The sequence below is a fragment of the Pinus tabuliformis genome, chromosome 1_2 (genome assembly GCF_031772625.1).
Source record: "Pinus tabuliformis cultivar Carrire ecotype Pingquan chromosome 1_2, CPIR1, whole genome shotgun sequence".
Lineage (NCBI taxonomy): Eukaryota > Viridiplantae > Streptophyta > Pinopsida > Pinales > Pinaceae > Pinus > Pinus tabuliformis.
The window spans coordinates 265,981,271-265,992,031 of record NC_142298.1 but is presented as its reverse complement, the minus strand read 5'-3'; positions in this window follow the sequence as shown (position 1 = coordinate 265,992,031).

Sequence of the window (10,761 nt, the reverse complement as noted above, 5' to 3'; positions counted from 1 at the left end):
ATCCTTTTACTGCAAGGCTGAGCTTCGCGACCTTGTCCTCCACTGGTTCCTCTTCTCGGACCTCAATGTCCGGAACCTCATGGCACATTGCTTCGATCACCTCCTTCAGCTTCTACTGCGGCTGTATTGCCTAATCCCTCTCCTGGATCGCCTGGTCGAGCCTCTGTTGCATTGAAGCTCACTCTTTCTCTACTTGAATATTTAACTGTGAAGTGTGTTGTTCGCGCAGCTTCAACTCATCTATGATATCTAGATGCAGCTTGTGTAATCTATGAAGTGGTATTGTTGCGATGTTCATGCTCACATACCTCCATTCTTTGGCCTTCTGCTGTACCTCGAAGAAGTCAAATTGCAGGGCTCCAGCAGGTATCGGTGCTATCCACGCTGCAAGTGTAGGCTCTACTAGTCTTTCCTCTCCAAGCTTCTCCTCTGCTTGCACTAGCTGTCTGCCCATCTGTGCCAATATATTTAGTTCTGTAATGCGCTCCGCGACACCTGTTAGAAGTGTGGTGTAGTGATCTTCTAATTTGTTCCATGATTCCGTTGTTGATTCCTGAATTCTGTCCCCAATCTAGTCCAAGCCCCCATCAATGGGGACCATTAACGTTATGTCATTTTTCTTGTCTGCCTTCTCCTTATTTTTGCTTCTTGTGGAAGATTCGGCATGTGCCTTCCTCTTCTCTACGATAACTAGGTTTGTTTATGTCTTTTCAGACTCTTTATTTTGCTCATCACCTTGAGGAGGATCTTGGAGACCCTCGTCGTATTGATCCTATTGTTCTGATTTTTTCTCATCCTTATCCTTACCACTTGCTCTGGTGCTAAGTCATATCCTCCTTTGACGGAGCATCCTCTGTCTGCGTCTCTAGCGCAGTGATCCACTCCACGGGCCACTGCTGTATTTGTGCTAGGAGATAGTCTTCTGTCACTAAATATGGCAGGGGATGCCATTTCTTCTTATGTTCCTGCGAGCCTGTATGTAAATTTTGTGGAATTCAGCCTTAAACTTCGCGACATTTCTATACTGCTTATATAGGCTCGGTGAAAGGCGAGGGTGCTAGTTCATCAACATGTGTAAGTCCATATGGTATAATACAAAAAAATTATCTTATCCTATGCTTGTGTCGGTTTAGAGGTATACCACATCGAGGCATATCATGTGGCTTTGTTGATTTGTGTAGCTTGGGAGGTACTCCAAGCCCTAGGGTTCAGGGTTTGCAGAGAAAAGCACCACAAGGGAAGATTGTGGGCTTGGAACCTAAGTGTGGCGTTTTGGCACCCATCGAGGTTTGGGACAAAACAATGATGGATTTATGACATGTGATGGATGAGGATGATAGTGCTTGGAAAGACAATTCCAACACAACGAAAATTTCCCGAATCCGAGATGTCGTTAGAGAGAAATTGATTTTTGAAGTTGACAAAATAATTATTGGTTGTCAAGTAGGCCGACTTGATGTAAACAAGTCTAATAGATGTGTCTCTTATTAAATAGTGGGAGCCCCTATTTATGTCTATAAAAGGAGGACGAAAGCTTGTTATTTTAGCATACATTTGTGAGCAATACATTCAAGGAACAACTCTGAAATTTCATGGAGGAATATCTTTGTTTAGCCGAAACAAAGGTGACTTAAAGAGAGCATGAAAGAGGCCTAAAAGATCAACGTGGATTTTATGTTTGCTGTAGGTGACAACATGGAGGAGAAGGGTTGTTTTAAGGTGTGAATAGGACTATCTCAAGTGAGGATTAGGGTCAAATTGAAGGATTATTTGGGCTGAGGAGATTAGGAGTTGTCTGCGTTGTTTTCAAGGCATTTTGCTGGTGTGTTTGCTGGGACCGAAGTCCTACAACAACTGTTGTGCTAGGCCGCAGACCATAGCCAACAACTGGGCTATCTCTAAGGGTTGCGTTGAAGTATTTAGTCTAGATTTGGGGCAGTGTAGCAGTGGAGAGTCTCTCCCTTGGTGAACCATAACCTTAGAAGGCTTGACTTGATGACTGCATGGAGGATTGAGGTATGCAGTTGATGCCATAACCAGAATTGGAGCGTGCAACAGTCAAGCATGGTGAACAACAACATTTTGGAGAGATGTATTGGGTCAAGGCTTGACCATGTTTGGATCACTTTTGTTGATGCAAATTGTTGGAGCCAATTAGAAGACATTCTAGGGAGGGAAGGTGTCTTCTTAGGTGCAGATACGACAGTGACAGGATTGGGTGTGATAGGTTTGTTGGAGGGCAACGTGTTGGCTACCCAAAGTAGCCCTAGAGAAGCATACTAGAACGACGTTGTTGGTGCGAGATTGGGTGAAGTATTGTAGCCTTATGTGCAACACTTTGTTGGACGAAAGTGACTGTTGGATTGGCAGATTGGAGCTCAGGCCTAACTAGAGAGCAGTTGATGAGCCCATTTTCATTGTAGCAGACGTGACTTGCAACAGTGATAGGAGGCAACCCTCTTGGAGTCTCGATGTGTAGTGGCCTTGATGGACTAAGGCACTACTAGTGAGCAGTACGGAAGCACAGTATCGATAGGACGTGATACGACATAGAAGCTGCAACGAAGTTTGTCATTTTATCTTGTATACCATAAATTGTTTTATTATTTAGATTTGGTTTAATATAACGAAAATTGAGATTGTATAATATTGTACAATTTTGTTTAAAACTGTGTATGTTGTCCGTATGTGATTTATTGCTTTATATATCCGTTGTGTAAAGTAGTTTATGGTTGAGATTCTTGGTTTGGTAGCATTAGTGACTTTAAGACTCTAACCTAGACCCAAGTTCGTGGAAATTTAACAGGCTTCACAAACATCTGAGGGCACCGAAGGGAACTGCGAATCTTTCGGCTCTCTCCATGCAAGCATCACAATTATCAAAATTAACCATGCGTAATGAAACAGAGTACCTTTCTCCTGAGCCTCGCAACAGTCATCCAAAATCTCTTGGCAAAGATATGCAACCCAGTTGTACTGAACCCCATTAAAGCACTGCGCAACTAATGAAATTACCGGTGCAAGGAATTCATTACCCTGACACTTCCTCATGATTTTTCCAGCCAATATGTGTGTTGTGAAGCGAACTCCTTGATCATTGATCAAGTTGATATCATAACCTCGCTTCCCTTTTGTCAGTCCAAACTTCTTCTTCATGTTTTCTGCTATGGCTCTGTCCTGATCTTTCCCAACAAACTCCTTTGTGGGGTTCAACCCTTGATAAGGCAGTCTTGTGATTCTCCATATTAGCATTGGGTCAATAGGGATCCTCTTGACCATCCACATGTATCTATCACGCACCAGCACGAGCAATTGTCTCACACAAGCTGTGCTTCTTGGACTTCTGTCGAAGTGCGACACATTCAACAACTAGACTACAACAAAACCATTTGTTGGATTAATTTGGGCTGACCCCGGTTCAATCTACGCTGCACACCAACAAAACCCTCAATAACTGGCCCTTTCGCACTAAGTTGTAGGCTATCTGCGCACTCAGTTGCAGAGCCTCACCTTCTATACCAAATTACAGATCAGAATAATTTACCCATAACACTGATCTAAATAGATTGATAATTCTCTTCTTATTATTTTGCCCTGTATATACTATTACATCGAAGGGTTACATCCTCAAAATACCATGGATTCCGTAAAACAAACAACTATGGTCCCAAAACCATTGATCCCTTACAAAACCACGCACTTTTACAAAAAGGAGGGGTTTCAACCCACCCCAAAGCCCTTACACCGCGCAATATATTTAGTTCCTCAAATTGCGATTCGTTGCTGCATTGTGCGGTCCACTTCACGTTCCATTGTGCACTCCGCCCCACAAAATGCGGAGTCTTTGCCAAAATCTAGGCCAAGTTGGTCTACGCCCAACACTCACCTTCTCCCATGACCCTAGGAATCCCTCATGGCCTTTCTACTTCTAAAGTTCTAAGTCACTCTTGATCTCCCCTAGGATTCTTAGACTTCCACCATGGCTCTTGAGATTCTAAATGACTTTTGACATCCCCTTCTTTTTTTTTCATGAATTCAATATTTATCATTTATGATAAATATATTATTTTACAATATGGTCAATGAGATTCAACGAACTTTTGCATCTCCTTTTGTAAAAAGACATTGTACTTTTAAAATTTTAAGGATGTCTTGATGGTGTCTTTGCCATGATCTTGGGTCATCTTGGCTACAACATCAAGTCAACTATTCATGATTGCCATCAATTGGATCATGCCTCTAAGTGGCATTTTGATATAGATGGTCAACAAACATTTCACAATTCCAATCCTACAAACACGTAACCATTAATTATACATTGAGATGAACACACCTTAATAAAGTAGGAAACAATTAATATAAACAATAATTAATTCATACAATTGATTTTATTAAGAATTCATAGCCCCATAATGTTAGTATTAAAGCCGTCTGGACCCATCTTCCTTTATCTTTTTTACTCGGTGAGCGTCATGTGTCCTTATCTGTATCCTTTCCAAGACTTGGTGAAACAATTCTCGAGCGCTTGATCAAATTATTCACTTGAATAATCCTAGCATTCTAGATCACTTTAAATATATCACTCACTTTAGATATATCACTCTTTGTTGCGATGGTGCATTTGTAACTTCTTAGAGCATATCACATTTTAGTACTAAAGACTTTAACATCTACCTATGTAGTGTGCATTGGCAATTTCAATGCTTCTCAACTGCGTTGATGTGACTACCCTTTGTTGTGCATTGTAAAACTTTGGAGGCTCTTCTAATATAATGTGATCGTAATTTGACACATTATCCCCTAGACACAGTGTACAAAAATCATATTATTTCTTGTTTCTTATGCATTTAGTATACAAATATCCTCTATATTGTGCATTGCTAGCATCGGTGCAATAGTTAAAAACAAGGCTTCAAACTTATGCTCTAGAAAGGCGCAGTGCGCTTGTATAGGGTTAGAGGAGCTGCGCTAACCATTATTTTTGCATTCCTCCCTTCATGCTAGTGGGTTTTGTTATGAATTTTAATAGTCACACTTCTCACCTTATCTAAATCAAGATTCATATAGATAAATCACACTGTACATAATGTTGGGTGACTGTGCATGGTTTTTCTTCCTTTATTTGGTGTTTAGTGACTCTCCATGCACAAGTGACATATCATATGGATTTTATTTACAACACTGGAATTGTTCAAGTGATGTTCAAATCATCGTTTGAATGTACTAACACATTGCTTCCACGCTACTTTGTGTGCATATTTGAATATATGGTTGTCGCTGCATGCACAATTTCCCTTAATGTTTTTCCCATGGTAATATGAAACATGTTAACACCATCGCTACTGCCAAGGACAGGACCCATGACTGTGCTTAACAAATGCACAGTGTGCTTGTACAATATACATTGTGCACATGCTGACGCACAACTCGTTGGTGCATAAATTATCATGGCCTATGCAACACACAACTTTCACAAATTGATGCATCACATGAATACCTTAATGGTGTCTTTACATGGTATATATATAATCTTCCAATTGTCCCTATTGCACCATGTAATGCAGCTCGACACCCAACGTTGGCATAAACTCTTCAAGGTAGCCTTAAACTCTTCATTTGAATTTATTGCAATTCTCACATGTAGTCACATTCGTTTGCATAACTTTGTTGTAGTGCTTAAGGTCCACACATTACCAGAGATGAAAGATTAAGTGGTTAGAGGGGTTGAGTCATGTGGCTCCTTGCACATTCTTTATATAACACCCCACTTACTTGGCATCTCCCTCATATATTTCCCAATGGCGATTGAGAGGAAGAGCGCATGTCACAAGTCTAGAGGAGAGGAAGTGAATCGCCAACAACTAGACTTGCACTTGGTGACTATCAAAGCCATGCCCCCTTTTGCATGTTGGACATGCAGAGGAAGAAAGACAAAATTTACACACACGAACAATATGAGTTGTTGCACTTTTATTGATCACACAAACTTGAATTTATTACAATGAACCTGATATGAGGTATTTATATTTTTTCGACTAGTGACTTACTAAAAATAACTTCACATGCAAACACGCACTATGTTTGACTTTTCCGAAAATAAGACTGAACTCGAACTCACTCACACTTGAATTAATTAATTCACAATATAAATTTAGACTACTCTGCATGCGGGGTTAATTAGAATTTTCAACACTCTCCCTTAATTATGACTGTATGACTCAACATAACTCAATTGACTAAACATGACTCAACTATGCCAGATAGACTTACAATAGAAATTGACTCAATCTTAACTTAAACATGCATGATGGTCTAAGTCTCAGGTAGGCTCACAATGACTCAAAACTTTTACAATTTTCGACTTTCATTTTCGTTTTTTTCCAGATTCTATATCCTCGAAATTGTTTCATTCTATGTTGCATTTTCTTGCCATACACTCCATATTCTTCACTTGTTGCTGCTACAATGTTTTTTTTACTTGTCTTGTATTTGTTCTGAAAAACAATTTGATCTTGTCTTCTACAACTTCCTCTTCATCACTTCTTTCACTCATGGACTGTTGCCACAACTCTTCATCTTCAAACTATCTTCTTTCCTCTGCTTCTTGCGCTTCATATTCTTGATCTTCTTTCTGCCATATTTCTTGATAAGAAAATTTTATCTCTCCTTGACTCCATTGTTGAAAATTTGTTTCAATGCTTTCTTGTTTGTCTTTAGAAACTTCCATATCTTTCTCTTCACTTTCATCATCAGGGACTGTTGTTTTTTCTTGTACTTTGTACACTCAAGATCGATGTTAGAAATATATTTATCCTATACTTTGTACACTCAAGATAAATGTTAGAAATATATTTATCCTGTACTTTGTACACTCAAGATCAATGTTAGAAATACGAGGTTATCTTCCGCTGTTATGCAGAAAATGGATATCCTCATCAAAAACTGTTGAATCACTTCATTTGCATCATCACTAGCTATTGCTAACATGTTGTCTTCCACTTGGCTTCTAGACACAAGTGGGCTTCTCTCACCAAATAACAACATATCAATTAGATGCTTTGTTGCATCATGTGCAAACACTCATCACCAGTTAATGGTTCTTCATCAAATTTAGCATCAACAATTCCAATTGTTTGATCTACCAAACCACTTATTGCTCTATTGATAGTTTTATCTATGCCAAACTCAGTTGTTGTTTGTTCACACACTACTTCATGAGCAGTTCCAACTGCTTCATAATTTGCTGCAACAATGGCAGTTTCAACCTTCAATTATTCATCAAACATGGCGCTTACCATATTCCCACAATCAATCCCTGTTTCAAAAAAGAAACCACACATATCATCAACATAATGTTCATCCACCCTATGGTGGGTTATCTGAGCTTACATGTGCTGATTAACAAATTCAACTTCACCAAATTCATCAGCTGCGGATAGATGCACCAATGCACATCTCAATTTGCAGTGATCATCTACATGTGTTTTGTCACTGTGGGATTCACCATCATCTGCACCATCCACGTGAATATGTTCTTGCTTTGCTTCACACACAGAGGCTTTAAATTCTCCCTTTGTAATATTTGTTGCGTATTCTTCCTCCATATGCATGCATGATGCAGGAGCATCATAGGTCTTAAGCCTCTTGGTTTTGAGAGGGAAAATTTTCAAACATAATTTTTATTTTTAGGAGAAAATATATTATTTTATGTAATTATTGAATTCCAGAAAGTAAGGGTGAGAGATTTGGTACAATCTGCTCATAAAGGCAGAATTTAGATATAGGACTGTTTTTTGAGATCCTCAAGGGATCATTAAGAGATTTTAGGAATTAGTTGAGGGATCTGTGGAGAAGATCATGGATCTAGAATAATATGTAAATTATGAAATTGTTCCTATACATGCAAGCTACATATGGATTAGAGCATAGAGGTGGTGTGAGAGTGATTAGATTTAGAGAGGCCATTTTAACAAAGAAATCAGGGCCATAGGGTAGAAGGCCAATTAAACTTAGATCTGGCCAAAAGAGAGGAAGGAGATTTTGAGTAGGGAAATTATGTACATAATTATAAAGGAATGGAATTTATTATTTTATCTATTGCCCGCATGGCAATGATCCAAATCTAGGTGTGATGGCTGAGTAATTGAATGTGAGTTTCTATATTTGTTGATTATAGGGCAAGAGTATTAATTCAACCTGGTAATGACTCTGCATTGTTTGTATAAATTTTAATTATGTTGATTAATCTTGTGTGGGCTGTTTGGGCTTGGCAAATCATGAGAGAAATACATGCCAATGAGAGGAATAGATCGATCTATTGTTTGTGAGAAATAGAGTTTGAATCCATCATCCAAATGTTGGTTGCATTTGCTATAAATAGGAATGTGAGAATTTGTTGCCAATTGGAAAATATACAGTAGAGTTAGAGCCGTGGATTTGCTGGACATATTGCTTAGAAGGAACAAAAAATTTCTGTGATGATCCTGCATTTACAGGGTATCAAATAGATGGAGGCTATGCCTAATATGATGTTGTAGATGCAATATATTGTTTCTCTTTACCTGAAATCTATTCTGATATTGAGGTTACTCCACTATTATGTGCGGGCCTGATTGGTTATTGTTCCTTGGGAAAACCGGGCTTCAAACCACGTCTTGACAAGCAAACGAGAATTGGTATATATGGTTTAGATGCAACAACACACATTATTGCATAGGTTACGAACCATGAAGGACATCAAATTTATGCATTCCCAAGAGTAGGGGATAAGGAAGCACAAGATTTTGCTCTATGATTAGGGGCTATATGGCCAAGAGATTCTATGTCCTTATCACCACACGAACTCTATGTAGCTATTCCTTTTGCACAACCATAAATTTGATAAAGCATTGCTACAATGGTAATCTCCATGATTTTGTCACGAATCCCGTAGATCGTGCCTCAAAAATTCAGAGAAGGAGGAAACCCAATGAAAATTCGACGAAACCCCCAGTTAAATCACATCCCTGGCACACACTGTGTTTTCTCATCTGGAGAGCACGATTTGTTGTGAATGGCAATTGTTGTGAAGCAAATTCATTGATAGAACATAGTCTGTTGTTATTGGAGGTGCTGCCTTTACGACATATGGTATAATGAGACATGCAGCTGACCTGCGTGTTGGAGAAAGTGTCGTTGACATTAGTATTGGAATGCTTAGTCCCTGGAAAATCATATGGGACTTGTGTAATTGCAACTGATACTCTTAAGGAGTGGTTGAAGACTATGTATTGAGAATAATAGGGTAGCCTTAGAGTTGTAAGGTTACCATTTGGGGATTCAGAGACCTAGTAGGTCATCATTTTTGGTATCAGAGCCAAAGGTCTTTTGGTGGGTGTATTTGAATATCTCCCCCATGGTAGATTGCTTATATTCTATTGTCAAAAGTTTTTAGAAGAAGAAAAAGGTCAAGCTTTCGAGAATAAGCACCAGAAACTGAAAATAGGGAAAATAGAGATCCGAATGTGCAGGTTGTAGCTCAACAGATAGACTCATTAACTGTTACCACAAATGTTTTTGTTTCTGCATTTTCAGATTAGGAAAGTCTCGATAGAATTGATCTGGGGAAACACATTCGATTCGAAGCTATGGCTGGTGAGGGAACATTGAATCCCAAGCAAAGAGGTAGTCTGGTGGTCAATGGGTTTTTGTGTAAAGATCTGAAAACATTGAACACCTTCACTGTTTGTTTCGGGGGTTGTGGTGAACATTGGGGCACCTGGTTCTATGCAGGGTCATGAGTAGACAATAATCCATTATAAATTGTGTGTCTTAGTTTTGGAGAACTGTATTGAACCATTTGTGTGCAACTGCAATAGAATTCGAAAATCATATATAGTGCAGAATGATGTCATGGTCCTTTTTTCTCTCTGAGGTTTCTTTGCAAGGATTCAGACAAGGCTGATAGGTAATATAAGAGCAGGTACATAGAGATAAAATGTGGCAAAATATTGGAAGGTAACTGATACTCTTAGGAAGAACTTATAGAGGCAAATGAACAGGGAATAGTCCATTCAAAGTGCAGGTGAATGGTGGAACAAGATTGGGCAGAAATCTTGAATGTGATATGGTATATTTTTATTTTTAACTTTGGTTTTGAGGATTGTGTTGTAGATTTCAGGTTGCAGACAAAAAGGGTGTTAGTAGCAAAGAAAACTGAGAGGATCTGTAACAAGGAACTAGTTGTGTTCTCAAAGTGGAAGAGCACGCGAGCTCTTAAACAATGATAGAACCTTGGAAGAATTCTGACAGAGATTGGATAAGGAGGACAAGTGAATGTTCTCAAAGTAAGTGGAAACTGTAGAGCCTAAAAGAGCAAAAATTTTTGCTCAAAGAATGGTTCGAGAGGCAGAGAACCATAGATCAAGCTTAAGGAGAAAAGCTTGCTGAGATATATAAGGCAGGTATGTGGACTTGCTGAAAAGAGAGGCTTAGGTGCAGTCCACAAGTGAAAAAGATGAAGTTCACAAAGGAGAAGATGATTGTTGATAGGCATCGTAGAGGTTCGGGGAGAAGCCACAAAAAGTTGAAGGAAAATGCCAAGGCAAATGGAATGAGAAAGAGTCAAGAAGGGTTTGACAAAGAGAAAGTTGAGATAAATTTCCGTCTTGAGTTATTGATGGAGATATTGCAGATGAATAAGGAAAACTAGAGGTATGGTTGAATCATGAAAAGAAAATTCAAATGGCATAAATTTCAAGTGAAGAGGGAGCACAGATTGAA